We start from the raw sequence: 15573 nt of genomic DNA, 5'->3' as shown, positions 1-15573 counted from the left end.
CTACATCAGTACCCATCCCTTGGGATCCGACCTTTACTTGCCTCTTTACTAAGATTAGTTGGTGAAGTTATAAATATTGTTTGGTTGGGTAACTTTTGACGACGAGTTTAAAAACCTAAGAACCAAAAATGGCGTCGTTGCCGAGGACGGTGTTAACTTGATTTGATTTTCTTTAATTATTTTTAGTTGTGTCTTTTTTTACCTTGAGGAAGTCAATCTCCTCAAGGTTGTTCTAGTTGTTTTCAAGTTGTTTGATATTTTGCATGTCTAGGAGATAACAAGGTAACTTTGACCAACAATAGAAGACTTGCTAGGAATAATTTGAGAGGTATTGGTGATATTGTGGACATTCAAACAAATAACATTGAGTTCATCAACCCTTTTGCAAGAGAAGGAGAGGATAACCCAATACAAAACCCACCACAAAATCAACCCACAATGCCTAAATTTTCGTCACATTCCGTACCAACCTAGGAGAACCTACCAAATGGTACTCCTACACCACAACATTTAACCGGTAATTTCATTGCCAAGTCCGCATTTATACAATTAGTTGAGAGAAGTCAATTTGGGGGGATGCCTAGTGAAGACCCTCATTCCCATATGGAGACTTTTTGTGACTATTGTGATGCGATTTCTCAAACCGGGGTTACTCAAGACCAAATTCGATGGGTCTTATTTCCTTTTTCTTTGATTGGTTCCGCGAAACAATGGTTGAAGAGCCTATATAAGACTACTCTTGTTATTGATTCTTGGAATAAATTGGCACTTGCTTTCTACAAAAAATTCTATCCACCGGAGAAGACTAACATGTTGAGAGCCCAAATCACTGGATTCAAACAAAGGGATGAGGAATCTTTGTATGAAGCATGGGAAAGATTCAAGGACACTTGTCGATCTTGTCCACACCATGGACTTAGCGAGTGGTTCCTTGTACAACAATTTTGGAATGGTCTATATGAAGACTCCCGAAACATTCTCAATATGGGATCAAAAGGTATGTTCAACGAAGTCGATGACAATCAAACATGGAACAAAATTGAGGAAATGGCGGTCCATAACTCGCAATATAGTAGACCTCGGAAGGCTACTAGAGGAGGAAAGCATGAGGTGGACTCTATTACTCAATTGGGTGCTCAACTTAGTGCTCATATTGATACCATTAATTTAAAGTTTGAGAAGGCCATGGCTAAACTTGAAGAGACCTCCAAATCACCCAAGCAACATGTTAATGCTATGGTGGCATCATCATCAATTCCAAGTGGAGTATGTGAGAATTGTGGAACTTTGGGACATGACCAAAGTGAATGTAGGGAAACAAGTGAACAAGTGAATGCTTTCCAAGCATACAAAAGTGGCACCCCTTATTCCAACTATTACAATGAGAATACCAAATTCGGCCCCAATCTTTCATACAAAAGTCAAAATGTTCAAAACCCTCAAACATACACCCCACCTCCAATGAGAAACCAATCTCAAAGACCCTTTTACAATCAAAACCAAAGTTATCAAAATCAACCTCCATACAATCAAGCAAATGACCAAGGTTTTGATGTTCAAAAAGCGGTCCTCCAAATGCAAAAGAACCAACAAGAGTTTTTCACTCAAATGCAAAAGGATAGCCAATCAAAAGACATCACCATCAACAACATACTAGCTCACACAAAGATGTTGGAAACCCAAATTTCTCAATTAGCATCTTCAAATTCTCAAAGACAAAAGGGGCAATTACCACCTCAAGGTAATCCCCCAAGAAATGAGTCGGTGAGTGCCATCCATTTGAGGAGTGGTACAAGGTATGAAGGGCCGAAGAGGGCCATTGATGAAGATGTTGTGAATGCTAGTGACAAGGAGAGAGTTGAAAACTCTAAGAAAGAAGAAGAACCCACCACCATTCAAGAAGTTTCAAAGAAAAAGAATGGAGAGAAGGCTAAGGAGAAAGAGCCTATTGTGATTAGACTTCCATTTCCAAGTCGTCAAGCTAAGCCTAAGTTCGATGAACAACTTGGAAAGTTCATGGATATTTGTGAATAACTTGGAAGTCTCAATCCCATTCACCGAATTGATTAACCATGTTCCGGCCTATGCGAAATACTTGAAAGATATTCTTACAAAGAAGAAATACATCCGGAAGCTAGAGACTATTGCATTCACCAAGGTGAGTAGTGCCATCCTACAAGGAAGTTCACCTCCAAAACTCAAGGATCCAGGAAGTTTCTCTATTCCATGCACCATTGGCGACACTACAATCAACAAAGCTCTATCTGACCTTGGAGCAAGTGTAAGTGTCATGCCATACTCGGTATGCAAAAAGCTAGGAATGGGAGAACTCAAGTGCACTAATATCACACTTCAAATGGCGGATCGGTCAACCAAGACATCTTTAGGGGTGTGGGAGGATGTGCCAGTAAGAATTGGCAAGTTCTTCATCCTGGTGGACTTTGTTATTGTTGACATGGAGGAAGACTCCAACATTCCTATCATTTTAGGAAGACCATTCTTACACACCGCGGGAGCGGTGATTGATGTAAAACATGGAGAACTCACACTTGAAGTGCGAGATGAAACAATCACTTTTAACCTTGACAAGACAATGAGAGCTCCCCGCTTACATGAGCCATGTTTCATGATCGATCATTATAGCCGAGAAAGTGATAGGAAGAAGTTGGCATCTCAATACAAAGGACAAGCTATGGGTAAAGAATCACCACCCATATGGGAGAAGAAAGTGGATAATCTCCAAGATGCTCCATCCAAAGAGCAAGAAAGTTTCAACAAGAATAAGAGCTTGAATAGCTCACCACCAGTTATGACAAGAGAAGAAGAAGGCGTCATTGGCCATAATGACAAGAAGGAAGAGGAGTTATTCTCATCAACTCATGATACTATTGGGAAGCAAGCTAATGAAGTATGTGGTCTATGAGATGATGAGTTTGAAGGGTTATTCAATCCTTATATTGGTAATGCTATGACCCGAGACCAAGGCTTTGGTGACCATGTTAACTCAAGTCACCACAATGAAGAACAACATATGCAAAGGTCTATTGAAGATCTTTATAATGACAATTAACAAGCCTTCGACTACTTCTTCAAGGTGTTGAGCAACATCAACAACACCTTAGATATGCCTCCTTGACATCTCATACATGAATGAGAGTTTGGTGGAGTCCTCCCTAAACCACCATTTATAAATATTCTAACCCCTTAACTTGCATTTAACTTATTGCATTTTGTCAATTTTTGGATTTACCATTTTACTTTGATCAAGATTATCATTTTGAGAGAAAGTGAGGGAGGGACTTAAAAGTTTCTTGATGTGTAGTGTTTTGATTAGTGTGGAGATAGCAATTGTCTAGGCTATCCATGCCTTCGTAGTGCCCCCACAATAAAGACCAAAGGAACGAAGACGGAATGACTTGGGTTATAAAAATACCCACGGGTGGAACTGAACCCGTGAGGAACAAGGGCAATTCGAGCATCTCAAGAAGAAGCCGCTCATCTTGAATGAAAATCCGAGCGTCTTGACTAGAATCCGCTCATCCTGGCAGAGCGGAAATAGAAAAATTTGCACTGGGTATGAATCCGAGCGTCTCCTCAGGAATCCGCTCATCTCAACCACAAGACGCTCGTCTCAGTAAAGATCCGCTCGTCTTGGTTTTATCAGAATCTGGGATTTCACCCTGACCCTGAATCCGAGCGTCCTCAAAAAAATCCGCTCGTCTCTAGGCAAAATATGCTCGTCTCCTGCTAAAGACGCTCGTCTCAGCACGGGTTACATTTTATAATGCTGACTGGGCAACAATCTGAGCGTACCATGCTGCAGACGCTCATCTCCCTCTACTGAAATTCAAAAACACGGGATTAAAACCCCCTTTCCCCATTTCATTTCCTTCATTTAAAACATAAACACACATTCAAAACCCTCAATCCCTCCATCCACTAAAATCAATTTCCTCAACCAAATTCACCCAAATCAATTCCAAACTTCCTCAAAACTCAAACAAATCACTCCTCTATCAATAAAAAGCCATTCAAACATCCAAATCCTCAAAAATTAAATCAATTTTCTAGGGATAAAGGCAAATTTTGAAAATCCTAAATCGATTTGGGATTCATTAAAGCTTGAGGATACTAGAAAAATTCAAGCAAATCATTGGTTGTTGATACATATAAGGAGAAGAACAATGGCTAGGACCAAAGATGGAAGCAAGGCACCTACAAAATCAAAAATTTCCAAAAGGCAACAAGCACTTCAAGCCTCAAAGGCTTTGGTGGTTCAACAAGAAAGAATGGAAATTCAAGAAACTCCTATTCTTATGGTGGAAGCTACTACTTCTATCCCGGTTATTGAGCAACTAGAAAAATATCCGGAGGTAACTTTCACATCTGATTCTCATAGGAAAAAAGTTGTGTCTCTTGCTAAGAAATCGATTTTACCCACCAAGTTTATTTGCCAAGATGCCTTGACCAAATTGGGTGTCCTTGAAAGGACCAAGAACTTCTTTGAGTCTATGGGGTTGCTTACATTGTTTAATATGCAAGAATTGACCTACCCTTCCCTCACCTTGGAATTTCTAAGTTCATTGAAAGTTACAAAGGTGGAGACTCGAACGAAAATTGAATTCCGCCTTGAGAATGTGGATAGGAAGATGTCCTTTAATGAGTTTGGCAAAATTTTCGGTCTTGATAATGACTCGACTTATGTGAAGAAACCTTCAACAAAATATGATCCCGCCCCTTTGTGGAAAGCTATTACCGGGAGGAAATTCGAGTCCTTCCATGAATGTCGTGCCCTTTATGTTCATCACCCAGGCATAAGGGTGTGGCACAAGGTTGTGGGAAATACTCTTATTGCTAGGAAGGGGACTTATCACTTCACCGAATTAGAATTTATCTATCTCGAGTCAGCCTTGAATGTCAATAAGAAGTTCACCGAGAAATATAATATCCTTTAACTTTTAATCGAATGGTGGCATAAAATCGATCATGGCATGGAAGGCGCGACCTTTATAGTAAATGGGGGATTGGTAACGTGGTTGGCAAAGCACTTCAACCGGAATTTCAACAAAGATGACACTTATAAGCCGGTTAAGGGAGGCCACCTCATTGATCTAGTCACTATGGTTCACAAATTCCATTGGATCAAGAACGACAATCTTGACAACAAATTTGAGTGGCTTACAAAAGATGCATAGGCCTTCATTCTACTGAACAAAATTTGCCGACTAAATGTTCGAAGCCCGCACTATCTTCTCCCACTCTCCGAGGAAGCCGAGTCCATAATGCAACAACATAGGGAGGCCATTGCCGAGCCCTCCTCCTCTATTATCACTCCACCCTACCCGTTCACCTACTATGAATCCTGACCCGAAAATGTTACGGTGGGGAATGATTACTTGACTCTTTTGATGCAAGAAATGCATAAGAAAGCCCATGAAGACTGAGTCAATGCATGTAGATCTCAATACCCGCCCCTCTTACACCTAGCTAGGTAAGCACTTCTTGACCCATCATGTCCTTTGCCTAGTTTGGCAGATAGGGAAGTTTTCTTTCCTAATGCTCCTAGGGATGCTAGTATGGGTGATGAGGAGGTTGTTGTTGAGAGTGGTGAAGAAGAAGAAGAAGAAGAAGAAGAAGAAGAAGAAGAAGAAGAAGAAGAAGAAGAAGAAGAAGAAGAAGAAGAAGAAGAAGAAGAAGAAGAAGAAGAAGAAGAAGAAGAAGAAGAAGAAGAGATTGTTCTTGAGCTTATACCAAATGGATGATCCTCCTTACAAATCTTCAAAAAGAAGATCTCCTTTAAGATGCACCCAAGAACTAAACCTAAAAATAATAACAAGTATTTAACTAGAACTTATTATTATTATACCCTTGATATTATTTGTAATATTACTAACAAGTCTTAGTAATAAAATTTGTTTACTAACAACCTTAGTAAAGATGAATAATTATTTTAGAGAGATGATTAATTTTTGTTCACATGCAAAATATAAAAATGATGTAGTGTAAAAAATGAACAAAGGAAGGAGTATAAAGGAAGGGAAAGTGGCGGGTGGGATGGAGTGTTAGGTGAGGAAGAGTGTTCAATTATCTTACATTATTTTATCTTACATCACATGCAAAAACAATATAAGATAACTTATTGTAGTATATAAAGTAAGATGAAATGATTATGTTACTAATCATACACTACTCTATTTTACACGGTCCACTTGCCCATTTACGGGTCCATGTTGGTTCTTATATTTGTCGCACAAATACGTGTAATTTTATTTTAAACATCGTATCATGTTTAAATACTTCCATAATAAATTCGTCCAAATCACTCCGTAAATATACGTGTACCACTACACATATTATTTACATACTAATATTAATCACATTAATCAATTAGTACAATTTTAGTGAATTAATAATTAATTAACTAAAACCCGTCTCCCAAAATTTATTATTCAATTATCACATAATTAAATAATAACTGCCGTTCCTCGAGTTCGCAACTCGAATTCTCTTAAAATAATTGACTAACCTTTTAGTCTACAAATCAAGGGACTAAATAAATTGTATCTCATACAATTAATTAGTTGTCTATTGGGGTTCGTTCCTATAGGTGTGATCGAAAGGGGTCAGTTGATCACCGCCGTCTCACAACAATAACGTCAAACTCTAGTCAGCCAACCGTTATCGATTTACGTTAATCAACTAACGAGGATCAAATAATTAAATATCTGATGATATTCCATTAATGAGATTTTTTATGTTAACGCACTATTGTGGAGGACACTAACTCCAACAATCTCCCACTTGTCCGACACAAGGTGTGCGCTACCAATTCTCTTGTCCGTTTTAATCTCCCACTCAATGCAAGGTGTCTTTCAGGTCGCACTTGCACACGAACATATCGCGAGTGGTTTTCTCGATCAGGAGTGTGACTACCTGACCGGAAAAATCTCTCACAGATTACTTCCGAGCGTGGCCACGCATTTGTAGTCATTAACTCCTCGAGTGGCCTTGAGATATAGTTACCGAACGTGGGTGGACAATTCCTGTATGCCCTATCTATCCTATTGCACAATACAGCTCACCGTGACCTAGTAAATGCCCTTTTGACCTCCTTTCACGGCACGACCTAGGACAAAAACCAAAGTCACTCAAAAACTGCACTTGCTCAGATAATAGTCTCCAGTCAAAAGAATCGACTCATTAGAACATCTTAGAGATCCCCGCCACTATCAGGCGTCTATAATAGAACTTAGGGACTCTCTAAATGGTCACTGTCCGGCAAAGTGTCACACACTCTGCCTATGTAATCGACCAGTCATTACATATGAGCTTATGGTGTTGAACAACCATCAATCGACTTACAATCTAGTCACTCCGAGACGTCACCTCATTAAGTGACTAGGGACAAAATACAATGTTCATCTTATTCACTTGAATTGTGTTCAACATTGTCTCCACAACTTATTCAGATAAACAAGGTATTTAAAATTTAGTCACACTAAACAAAAGATTCATAAAAGAATAAATGCGAAAACAATGAATGTAATTATCATATATATAATAAAAGATACACTATCCAATTATTACATATCCATAATCTAAAGAAAATCTGGTACTCGTCTCAATCCTATAGCGACGACATGACCATCATGCTTAGCCTTTGATAAAGGCTTGGTTAAAGGATCAGCAATATTATCATCTGTCCCAACCTTACAAATGTCAATTTCCTTCCTTTCCACATAATCTCTAATTACATGGTATTTCCTTTCAATATGTCTAGATTTGTTACTAGACTTAGGCTCTTTGGCTTGAAAAATACCTCCACTGTTATCACAATATAGAGTGATAGGATCTTTGGCGGAATGGACTACTCCTAGTCCCTCCATGAATTGCCTAATCCAAACAGCTTCCTTCGCGACCTCGAGATCGCAAGGTACTAAACCCTGTTGTAGAATCCGCGGTAACACTTCGCTTGAAGCTCTTCCAGTAAACAGCTCCTCCATTTAGCATAAACACATAGCCGGATTGGGATTTCATGTCATCCCGATCGGTTTGGAAACTTGCGTCCATGTAACCTCTTACACGCAACTCAGTTTCTCCTCCAAACACGAAGAACGAATCCTTAGTCCTTCTCAAGTACTTAAGGATGTTCTTTACGGCTATCCAGTGACTCTCACCAGGCTTGGCTTGATAACGACTTATCATGCTCAAGGCATACGCAACGTCGGGATTAGTCAAATCATAGCATACATGATAGACCCAACAACGGAAGCATAAGGGACGGTCTTCATGTGTTCAACTTCCTTAGGGGTGGAGGGAGACTGTGACTTGCTCAAAGTAATCCCTTGGCCCATAGGTAGAAATCCTCTCTTGGAGTCTTTCATATTGAACCGGTCAAGAACTTTGTAAATATAAGCTTGTTGACACAATGCTAGTATCCTTTTGAACCTATCCCTATAGATCCGTATACCCATGATTCGTTGTGCCTCTCCCAAGTCCTTCATTTGGAAGTGTTTCCCTAGCCACTCTTTAACGGAAGTGAGTGATGGAACATCATTCCCAATGATTAATATGTCATCCACATATAGGACAAGGAATGCAACCTTACTCCCACTAAACTTCATGTATAAACACGGTTCTTCCACGCTTCTAGTGAAACCGTATTGTTTAATAACATGATCAAAGCGATGATTCCAACTCCTAGATGCTTGCTTAAGACCATAGATGGACTTTTTAAGCTTACACACCTTCTTAGGGTTAGATGTATCCACAAAACCTTTAGGTTGTATCATGTACACCTCTTATTCTAGAATCCCATTCAAGAAGGCGGTTTTGACATCCATTTGCCAAATCTCATTGGTCGTGATCCCTCGTGAGGGTTTAGTTTTCAGTACTTGTCGTTAGAAGCACCTAGACCAAAACACAATTTATAACTTCACAAACAACTATACAGTTAGTAAAGAGGCAAGTAAAGGTCGGATCCCAAGGGACGGGAATTGAGATGAGATTTTCTATTTCAACTAGTGGTGTCTAAGGGTGTCACAATTGGGGTTTGAAGTAGAAGATCACTAAACTAAATAGCAATAAAAGTAAACAAGCAAGATGAATTAAAAGGGCTGTAAACAATTGATAAAGGGCACTAGGGTGTCATGGGGTCATAGGGGATTCATGGGAATTGATCATACAAACATATTCTCAAATTATAAGCAAGCAATTATTGTTGTGATGGATCGAGTTGGTTTATATCTTACAATCCTAGGAAAGTTTAGGTCCCGGAGCCGAATCGATTAGATTGTACAACACCTACAAGTCGACTTAATCTTCCCTGCTCAACTATATGCATGGTCTAATGAGACTCGAGTTGGTTTATCTCTTACAAGTCTCATTGAAAAGATAGGTGATGGGTAAAAAATGCAAGGATTCATAGGCTCGCATTTCATCAAACATAACATGTGCATAAGTTGAGATCACAACAAGCAAACAAATAAACTATGAAAGCATATTAATTTAAGCATGAATCATTCCCCATGTTGGTTTCCCCTAATTACCCATTAACCCTAGCTAAGGAAACTACTCACTCGTTATCATGTTGAACATGCTAGCAAGGTTGTCAATCATACCAACAAAGTGAAACATGATGAATAAACGAAGATAATTAACAATAATTAAAATGGGATTAAGAGAATTATACCTACTAATGATTCCAATAATAAGACTACGAACAACATTTTCAAATTTACTGAAATATACCTGTTCCTTTGTCGGCACTAGTCTCTTTGGATACGGGGCTGTAAGAAGTAGCTTAGCCCTCTCCTCTAAATCACGCATGCCGGCATCCCTGGACTTAGGCTGGAAGTCCACTACCTTCTCTTTATTGAAGCTTGACCCCTCTTCAGACCGTCTCAAATGTGAGCCATTGACCGACATTAGGTCGAACTTCGGAATCGGGACAGACCCATCAACACTCAGATCTTGCCCCAATACTTTTGGAGTTGTCGTACCCCGAAATAAGTGGTCTTTCAAATTATTGGGCATTGGAGGACGAAATTTCTCAATATCAGCTGTGGCCTCAGTCGATCGACCACCCTGCTCAGTCGATCGACCGAGATCTGATTCGAAGCTCTGTAACCCGCACTTGATCGATCCGGGTATATCGTCGATCGACCGATATACTGGTAGACGCCTTTTTCTTTGTATTACTCGTTCTGACTTTATTCGACTCGGTTTCGCCTCATTCTTTTCAGGGGCATCCTCGACCATAGCAGGCCCCTCCAGGGTATACCCACTCCTCAAAGTAATGGCATTTAGGGTCTCTTTCTGGTCAGTTTGAGTCGGTAAGTGTCCCGGAGCTCGAGTGGTACTCTTGCTAGCCAATTGAGCAATTTGGCTTTCTAAAAGTTTCACTCCAGCCTCTCTAGCTTGGGACTCCTTTTGCAACATATTCTTCAACTCAGCAAACTCGAATTTTGAGATTGTTCTTTCTTTGCGGCATATAGGGAGGTTTTTGATATTGTTGTTGCTTATGATGAGGGGGTACATAGGGCTTTATTCATTTGCTTTGCTGCTGCGGAGGTGGAGTTAGATTTAGGATATTCTGGCTACTCCACCTCAAGTTGGGATGAACATTAGGCTCATAGTAGGTGTTTGTCTGCCTATAGTGTTGAAAGGCAGCACAAGACTCGAAAGGGCTAGGACAATTCTCTGAGACATATCCCTCAGCTCCACACCTTCTGCAGACGAAAGGACCATCTGACACAGCATTTACTTGGTAAATACCTCCTTTTGAAGCTCCTCCCAGTTCATACTTGTCAAATCTCGTAGTGAGAGCTTCAAGTGCTGCTACAGAAGAAGATTCAGCACTCCTCCTTTGATTCCCTCTGGAATTCCAATAATCAGCCTTGTGGGTGGCTAAGTCATCAATGATCTTCCACCCCTTAGTCTCTCCCATATTTTCAGCAAATCGGCCATTGGTGCATGACATCCAAAATAGCCCCTCGATCATCATCATACGGCCCGTTATAGAACTGATTGCAAAGACTCCATTTTTCGAACCCATGGTGCGGTATGGTTCGCACCAACTTCTTGAAACGAACCCATGCTTCATGAAAGTTCTCATCCGGCCCTTGTTTAAAGCTCGTGATCTGAGCTCTAATGACATTAGTCTTCGAGGTAGAGAAGTACTTTTTATAAAATGTCAGGGCTAAGGAGTTCCAGTCGGTGATCCCATGAGCGGCTCGGTCCAGATCTCTGTACCACTCCCTTGCAGCATCACGGAGTGAGAATATAAACATAGTCTCCTTTATCTGGTCCTGGGTCACACCAGTCGGCGGGGGTATAGAGAAAGCGATGAATCGATAAATATCTCCATATGCTTGGCTGCATCTTCATTTGCAGCTCCCTCGAACTGGTTCCTCTCAACTAGGTTGATATAGGAAGGCTTTGGTTCGAATTTCCTATCAGCTCCAGGTAATTCGAATCCCTTGTAAAGATTTCCGGCTGTCGGCTCAGAATGACTTGTTATAGTTGCTTCTTGATCATGATTTGGAATTTACGGAGAAGTATTTGTCTCGGTGAAGAAATAGAAGTAGGAGATGTAGGTGGATCTTCCTCGAACAGAGCGTTCTCGTAGTAACTTGACAGAGTACTCACCTCTTCCTCTGTCGGTAATACCCTTTTTTATCGTCTCAACTCGCGCAAGGATTTCTCAATCACAGGATTGAACGGTACTAGTTCACCACCCTGTGACCTGCGCATAAGAAGAAACTACAAAAAGAATATAAGAAAAGTTTAAGGAACATATGTCCCTTAAACCAAGAAAGACTAACAATAAAACAACTAAAAATTAGAACAATTGCCTCCCCGGCAACGTCGCCAAAATTTGATACCCGTCGTTGTGAGTACCAAAAATAAGATTTATAATTTCCTATTAAAACTAACCTAGGCTAGTGGTAACAGGGTCGAACCACAAGGAGGCGAATGTAATTTGTAATTGTCTAATTTAGTCTAAGGTAACGAAAGTGGGGGTTGAATTGATTTGGTCTATACTAATAGCAATAAAAGACAATAAACTAAATAAACGGATAAAACAGATAAAAGAAGGGGTACTAGGATGGTCGATTCATTATAGTTTCGGCGGCAGCAAACTAAGTCGGTCTAAATCAAACACATGAGGCGGGAAACAAGAGGTCCTCTCGGTCCACTCTTAACAAATAGCATCTTTCGATCTCGCTATAAGTCCCTAATATCACTAATACTGACTCTCATCCTGAAAAGTGACTTATAATCTAAACTTTACCTATCTTTCGATCTCAGCATAGTTTAGTCATTTTAATTGGTGGTCAAGTAACTTCCCCTATCTTTCGATCTAATGGGTCAGTCACATCCCAGACATTCAACTAGTCGTGTGCACTCGATTTGTCTTATAAAGAATTAAAACAATTAAAACGAAGGTAAAACCTCATGTGGTCAGTCGATCGACCAGGTATGGCAGTCGATCGACTGACACACGATTCAGTCCGCATTATTCTATGCTGCCTACACTATAATTCCCCTACATCCTAGCACAAGCAATTTAGCTACTCATAACTATAGTGAAAACAACAGTAAGATTGATCATTAAATCTACGAAATTCATGATTAAGACGATTGAACAAATAGACAACATAAAACAACAATATCGGCTTTGGGAAACTAGCTAGCGATTTCTATACTATCAATGCGATAAAGATAAACTGAAATAGAAAAGAAGGAATACCGAAATTTGCAGAAGGATTGTAACGGAATGATTGAAAGCACAACGAAAATCCAATGCAAAATAATATCCCAAACCCTAATTATTTGATAAACTAAACTGAATGTAAAACTAGGTAAATTTCTGAATGCATATCTTTGGAAACTAGGTTACGTTATATAGCAAATATACGTAACACTTATTATTAAAACCTAACCACATTGGGCTTGCTTTTCCTCGACCTTCTTATTCACGTCTGATTAGCGGTGTGGTCGATCGACTGAGCATGGTGGTCGATCGACTGAGATGCAGTGTACAGTAGCTTCTGGAGCCCGTGAGTTGGTCGATCGACAGAAGGTAGTGGTCGATCGACTGCTTTAGCTGGTACTTGACTTCTATGATCTCGTGGATTTGTCTTTCGGGCCTTTAAATGCGCACCAAGCTCGTTCCTTAAGTGAATACTCCACGTCAAATACAATGTAAGGTACTCGGGGACGGATTTAGCTCAATTTCCGTTGAATTCTTCACATTTCTGCAATAATGTACAAAAACACGAAAGTAGACGGAAATAGGGGAAATGGTAGCTTAAACTATACAAATGAGCTCTGAAATGCGTGTAAAATGAGGTATAAAACATCATATAAAAGACACGCATCAATGTGCATCCTTCCTTGAAGCTTGTAGAAGACGAAATGACTGTCTGGGAATCCGGGCGTTTTTGGCACGGGACGGGCGCATTTGGGTGCTTCTGGACGGACGTCCAGAGGGAGAAGACGGGCGAATTTAGGTGGTTTTGGCCGAGCGTCTTGTGGAGGAAGACGCTTGGATTGTGGTGATGGACGGGCGTCTTCAGGGCAATCCGCACAGATTGTCAAACAGTTTCGTTCCTTCTTCTTTTCTTCTTTTTTCTTCATAAAATCCTTGAGGATTTCCTCGGGGATGCAAGGATCTTTTCTCATCATTGCCCATCTACTATAGTATGTACAAAGGCCTTCTAATCTTGTCTCTCCTTGATGCTCGGTCTTTGAATTCAATCATTTTAGCCTTATTTTGCCATGAAAATGCAAGGTTTGCACTCCTTTCCTACCAAGGACACAAAACCTCAAAGAATATGCAAAACAAAGGACTAAAGACAATAAATGACCCAAATATGCACTAAAAAGCATGGGAACAAGGCTAATTCGGGGACTAAATATGCTCTAATTATGGTCACATCAAATATCCCCAAACCGAACCTTTGCTCGTCCCGAGTAAAGAGGTGACAAAGACTAGGACCATTATTTAAACTAACCTAATAACATAGACGATATGAGACATTTAGCGGGTCTCACTCCGCCCCTTCAACTCACAACAAGACAACCATGAGGTAGGATGCCTTCTTGCAAGGCAAGGTGGGTCTTGCCAAAATGGCGACACATCCAAGCATTAAAGCACACAAAATCAAGTAATGGATGCATCTACAAAAGAATAGCAACTTTACTCATCTAAGTGGCGAAAATTATCTACAAGGGAAGCAATTCAAGGGTACACACTCCTTCATAGATGCAATTTCTTCAAACTACTAAGCCTAGAAGGATACCAATAATCACCTCCAAATTGTGTCAAGCTAGGGTACCTTTGTCCTCAATCGTTAAATGCTTTTGTCAAGAATAGACTCCCTATGGTGTTAGAAACACAGGAGGATCGCGGAATTCCCCCTCTTGCCTAGACAAGAAGAAGGGTCGTCCCCTCTCTACCATGCACAAAAATGGATACGATGGATAAAGGGATCGATAGAATTTAAGTTTCACTTTGGGAGTTTGCTTTTGTTGTTTTTCCCCCCAATTTCTTGTGGCATTTGAGAACGATTTTTTTTTCCATTTCTTTTGATTTTTGGCTTTTCAACACTTGAAAACTTTTCAACTTTTTGCATTTTTCTTTTGAACATTTTCAAAGTCACTCCATATGTAGTGAGGGTGCCTTATATTTGAAGCTTTAGGAGTCTATTTTTGCTCCTCTTTTCATTTGATGCATTTTTGCAAACTTTCTTTCACTTTTCATTTCATTTCTTGAACTCAAATTTGAACAGTTTCTTTTTTTTTGCCCATTCCTTTTGATGACAAAATATATGGTAGAACATGGATGAATTATGGTTGCATGGTTTCAAGGGTCACCTTATAATAAACGGTAGCCAAGGAGTTATCACACCACAAGGTACTCCTGACTAGGCCTTAATCCATGGGTCAAAGGATACTAGCATGACACATCCTAGGGTGTTTTAGAAGTATTCTAACAAGCAAATTCTTAAGAAGAAAAAACATCTACTAGGGCCTATACACATTTGTCAAGCTTCCCAAGTAGACAGTTTCGCAAAATTTTTCTAACATGCAACTACATGCCATGATGCAACTAGCATATAAACATCCTAATGCATATGATTCTACCAACTAATATGCCATATAATCTAAATGCAAGTCCTAGATTCACATTGTTATACCGCATCAATCAAAATAAAGCCACATAGTCATTAACATAAAGAGGAAAAAGGAGTTTGGAAAGATCATACCATGCGGTCTTCAATATCCTCAGGTCTCGGATATGGCATAGTCAATCAATGTGAACAAGGATAGAACAAATATAATATATACAACAATATATCCACGACTATACTACAAAGGAAATGAACTTATTTTTGGTTTTTCAAATTTTCAAATTTTTGTGGTTTTTCGAAATTTTTTTGATTTTTTTTTTTTGGATTTTTGAATAAAAGTTAAGTTAGAATTCCCCATCCCCACACTAATATGGGCATTGTCCTGAATGGCCAAAATAATGGGAAATTATGCAAACTTGATGCATGAATTCTA

At 39.7% G+C, this 15573-nt stretch overlaps 2 non-coding genes across 2 annotated transcripts; one reads left to right on the top strand and one right to left on the bottom strand.

The window, feature by feature from the left end:
• Positions 1-810: 810 nt before the first annotated feature.
• Positions 811-917, bottom strand: LOC141644862 (small nucleolar RNA R71). The gene has a single exon (XR_012544465.1). It is a non-coding gene; the product is annotated as a small nucleolar RNA R71 (small nucleolar RNA).
• A 10132-nt stretch (positions 918-11049) lies between these two features.
• LOC141645146 (small nucleolar RNA R71) lies at positions 11050-11156 on the top strand. The gene has a single exon (XR_012544733.1). It is a non-coding gene; the product is annotated as a small nucleolar RNA R71 (small nucleolar RNA).
• Positions 11157-15573: the final 4417 nt, after the last annotated feature.

The sequence above is a fragment of the Silene latifolia genome, chromosome 2 (genome assembly GCF_048544455.1).
Source record: "Silene latifolia isolate original U9 population chromosome 2, ASM4854445v1, whole genome shotgun sequence".
Lineage (NCBI taxonomy): Eukaryota > Viridiplantae > Streptophyta > Magnoliopsida > Caryophyllales > Caryophyllaceae > Silene > Silene latifolia.
This window is presented reverse-complemented; position numbering and strand designations above follow the sequence as displayed.